Source organism: Schistocerca piceifrons, chromosome 2 (genome assembly GCF_021461385.2).
Source record: "Schistocerca piceifrons isolate TAMUIC-IGC-003096 chromosome 2, iqSchPice1.1, whole genome shotgun sequence".
NCBI lineage: Eukaryota > Metazoa > Arthropoda > Insecta > Orthoptera > Acrididae > Schistocerca > Schistocerca piceifrons.
In genome coordinates, this window is record NC_060139.1 from 966,484,278 (window position 1) to 966,489,278 (window position 5,001).

The window sequence follows — 5,001 nt, forward strand, 5'->3', positions numbered from 1 at the left end:
TACACGAAAAATAAGTCTAATCTAAAAGTCGTAAATTCAACTAAATACCTAAGTATTACAATCACGAACAACTTAAATTGCAAGGAAAACACAGAAAATGTTATAGGGAAAGCTAACCAAAGACTGCGTTTTATTGGCAGGACACTTAGAAAATTTAACAGACCTACTAAGGAGACTGCCTGCACTACGCTTGTCCGTCCTCTTTTAGAATACTGCTGCGCGGTGTGGGATCCTTACTAGATAGGACTGACGGAGCACATCGAAAAAGTTCAAAGAATGGCAGCACGTTTTGTATTATCGCGAAATATGGGAGAGACTGTCAAATCCTACCTTGCTCACCACTGTCGCCGGATCTCTTCCCAGAGGCCGGCCGCGGTGGCCGTGCGGTTCTAGGCGCTGCAGTCCGGAACCGCGGGACTGCTACGGTCGCAGGTTCGAATCCTGCCTCGGACATGGATGTGTGTGATGTCCTTAGGTTCGTTAGGTTTAAGTAGTTCTAAGTTCTAGGGACTGATGACCTAAGATGTTAAGTCCCATAGTGCTCAGAGCCATTTGAACCATTTATTTTTCCCCAGTTGTCAAAATTTGGACCATTATGGCCAAGAGCCTCCAACCAGTTCGGTATTTTGAAGATATAAGGCTCCAATTGGAAAGAATCTGGCATGGTATCCATCCCTCTGGAGGCCATCCAATAACACTATCCATAAATTCCGGGACGAATAACTGCTTAATGGCCAGAGGTTGATTAGCACGTTACTGACTTGCTCAGTTGCTGAAGCTCTTCCTCTTGGATAGATCATCCAATTTTTCTAAAATTGTAGTGATTTGTTTGCTGTGCATGTACGTCACATCTACCGATTTCCGAGTCCTTCTAATAATTCTTTCCTGGTGAGTCTTTTCTCTTAGAGTGTATTATCAGCAAACACATTACAAACTGCACTTCGTGAATGTTATGTGACATAACAAAATAGCGCAGAAAAGGATATATTTCCCTACTATACATGAACTAAGAGGAGGTCTTAATCGTTTCTTACAAGTAGACGTGTGCAGTTGTTGTGTATGCCTGCGTTATCCCGGCAGTCGAAAACAATTTTCCTTACAAATGTGAACATGTTCACAGCGATGGTTTCAATTACTGTCGTTTCTCAGTTGTAGTGTGTTGTGGCAAGTTACAACAACACAATCGCTAAGAAAGACGCATTACATCTTTGTTTTACAGGATTGTGGAGGCCCAAACAAATTTTATATTAATTTTCTTACGCTTAATTAGCGTTTTCAGCCCCTCTTGTACATTTAACCTGGCACCTTAGAGATTCTGTTTGCTGATAATTTTTCGTTGCGCCTAATAAATGAGTTGCACATAATGATAATAATAATGATGATGATAATGAAAACAGCTATTGAAATAAACACAAATATTACAACATCAGTCGGTTATAATTACATTCCTCATAAGATAACGTTCCTCTCAACATGGAATAATGATAAGCAAAAAACAAAACAAAAAATATCGAAGGTTTAGCAGCAACACGGAAAGAATAAAATCTTAAGTATATGTTAATTGGTCTACGGAAGAGCAAGAAATTAATGGGAAAAGTAAGCAGAACATATAATGAAAGGAAAAGTTATCGTGACCCAAGACAAAGAAAGAAGGCAATCAAGTAAGAGGGAAGATGGGATAACATTCACGATATGATAGAGGTACTGATTTTCTGAGGACAGGAGGAAGAGAATGGGATGTAACGATAGGGAAGATGTCTGCTTCCAGAGATTAGTTGTTGCAAAATACAAGCTATAGAACTGTCTTCCGTCAGTTTAGTCTTGCTAAAGTGCTTTACAGATAGTAAATTCGTGCGGAAAGCAGCATCCTGAACAAACAGACAATGACGTTCAAATGTTCAAATAAACATCAATTTGAGTAACGTAAAAGTTCAGAGCTAAATATTCGATCTTTATCTAACGATCTAGCTATTTTGAGTAATCCAGTATAAGTATCCTCGACATTCGGAAGTACTAATTGCCTCACTGGTTGTAAGTGTTCAGTTAGGAGCATATTTCAGAAAAAAATTCTTGCTTGCATAATAGCATCCGGCAATTCCAAGATACATGTTGAAACCTTACGGAAATTATATTTTTGTTGGCAATGGAAAGAAATGTTAAAATGTCATTCTATCCCGTGTACTTGTATAATTCCTTGTTGTTACCTTCTCAGTGGAGGGCCTTTAGTCGAGTCGGGGAGCCAGACGGATTGCCTGTGATCCCAGTAGCTGCCTGCTTCATTGCTGTCTTCCGTTAATTTAAATGCCGCCGCCTCGCGACTGGGATCTGTAATGACCTGCCACAGTCATCCGCAGTTTCCTTTCGCACTCTTCTTTTCTTACCAGACACAAGCGCTGCCGAACAATACGCGCCGTCGCCGGCGTTCTGTTTGTGTGCAAGCTCTTCTCTAAATCAGCAACTCCTCTGCTTTCAAAGAGAGGGATCCCAGACTCTCAAACAATGCAGACGTCTTCGCACTGAAAAGCCTTTTCAAAAGACTTCGTTTTCTTTCCGTTCGTCAAACAGGCTGGCTGGAAGATGACGCACAAGGTTAACGCACGAGACAACTTCGAAAACAGCTGACCACATGCAGTCAGTGAAGTCCCTTATTTCTGTTGTTTTATTCCCTTCTGTTGTTCAGACTCATTAGTCCTCCGACTTGGTATTTCATCTCCTATTCCTTACCAACGTCTTCGGCTCTGCGTAATCGAGTGTTTTCAGTTTAGAATCTTTGTTTTCCTTCTACTACTGCCTCCACTGCCAAATCAGTTAGTGGTTTACTTGAATGTCTTTTCACGTATTGGTACGAGAGTCACCCAAAAGAAATACACTTTATTTTTAAGCATCTGGTTTCACTGAGGTGACATGAGTCATGGGGTATCTCCTGATATCGTGCCGGCCCTCCTTTTACCCAGCGTAGTTCAGTATCTCGACGTGGCATGGTAACAACAAATCGCTGGAAGTCTGCTGCAAATATATTGAGCCATGCTGCCTCTATAGCAGTAGTAGTAGTAGAAGTAGTAGGTATTCTGCCTTACGACAGGTCTTGTCATGGGTTAAGCCTCTTCCACTTTTGTCTGTCCATAGCCAGTCTTTTCATTTCAGAATATTTGTCTCCTTAGATATTGTCCAGCATTTGATATCTTCTCTTTCCTTTTCCCCCTTTCTCCCTCCACCATTCCTTCTATTCCTTCCTTCAATAAACAGTCCCTCCTCCAACAATGTCCAATCCAGTTCCGTTTTCTCTTTCTAATGACTTTCAGCATGTTTCTTTCTTCTCCAACTCTTCTTAATACTTCTTTATTCCTTATTCGGTCTTCCCATTTCACTTTTTCCCATTCTTCTCCATATCCACATCTCTAGCGTCTCCAATCTTCTCTCATCTTCCTTCCTCAATGTCCGCACCATACAATGCAACGCTCCAGATGTAACACTTGGGAAGTCTTCTCCTCAGATCTTTGTTTAGTAGTCAGCAGAGTAATTTCTGTTTCCTCTTGAATCCTTCTTTTGCCATTGCAATTCTTTTCCTAATTTCTGTTGAACAATACATGTAATTCATTATTAACTTCCCAAGTAATTGAAGTTATTCACTTGCTCTATTTCCTCTCCCCCTATTTTCATACAGCATTTTCTTCCCTTTCCTCCAGTTACCATGCTTTTCGTTTTCTTCATATTCTTCTAATTTTGGGTATAGATCATGTAACATTTGCTCCATCTCTCTTGCACTCTCTGCCTCTACAGCCGTAGATAATTCCTAAAGTTTTGCAGGTGCAGGAGTTTGTGTACGAATTGACCTCTCCATTAGCTACCACAAATGTTTGAAGCGATTCACATCTGGTGATATGGATGGCCAAATAATTCGCTCGAACTGTCCAGAATATTCTTCAAATAGGTCGCGAACAATTGTGGCCCGGGGAGATAGCACATTGTCATCCATAAACCTTCCATTATTGTTTGCATGAAGTCCATGGATTGCTGCAAATGGTCTCCACGTATCTGAATATAACCATTTCAAGCCAGTGATCGGTTAATTTGGACCAGACCGAACCAATCGATTCCATGTCATCACAAACCAGTCCATTATGAAGCCACAACCAGCGTGCATTATGCCTTGTTGACAACTTGGGTTCATGGCTTCGTGGGGACTGCGCCACACTCGAAACCTACCATCAGCTCTTACCAACTGAAGTCGGGACTCATCTGACCAGACCACGGTTTTCCAATCATCTAGCGTCCGACCAATATGGTCACGAGCCCAGGAGAGGCGCTGCAGGCGATATCATGCTGTTGGCAAAGTCACTCGCTTCGGTCGTCTGCTGCCATAGCCCACTAGCCTATTGACACCAAATTTCGCCACACTCTCGTAACGCATACGTTCGTCATACGTCCTACATTGACTTCAGCGGTTATTTCAAGCAGTGTTGCTTGTCTGTTATCACTGAAGACTCTGCGCAAACGTCGCTGCTCTCGGTCGTTAAGTAAAGACCGTCGGCCACTGCGTTGTCAGTGTTGTTGCTATTGTGGTCTTCAGTCCTGAGACTGGTTTGATGCAGCTCTCCATGCTACTCTATCCTGTGCAAGCTTCTTCATCTTCCAATACTTACTGCATCGTACATCTCTCTGAATCTGCTTAGTGTATGCATCTCTTGGTCTCCCTCCACGATTTTTACCCTCCACGCTGCCCTCCAGTACTAAATTGGTGATCCCTTGATGCCTCAGAACATGTCCTATCAACCGATCCCTTCTTCTAGACATGTTGTGCCACAAACTCCTCTTCTCCCCAATTCTAATCAATACCTCCTCATTAGTTATGTGATCTACCCATCTAATCTTCAGCATTCTTCTGTAGCACCACATTTCGAAAGCTTCTATTCTCTTCTTGTCTAAACTATTTATCGTCCATGTTTCACTTCCATACATGGCTACACTCCATACAAATACTTTCAGAAACGACTTCCTGAC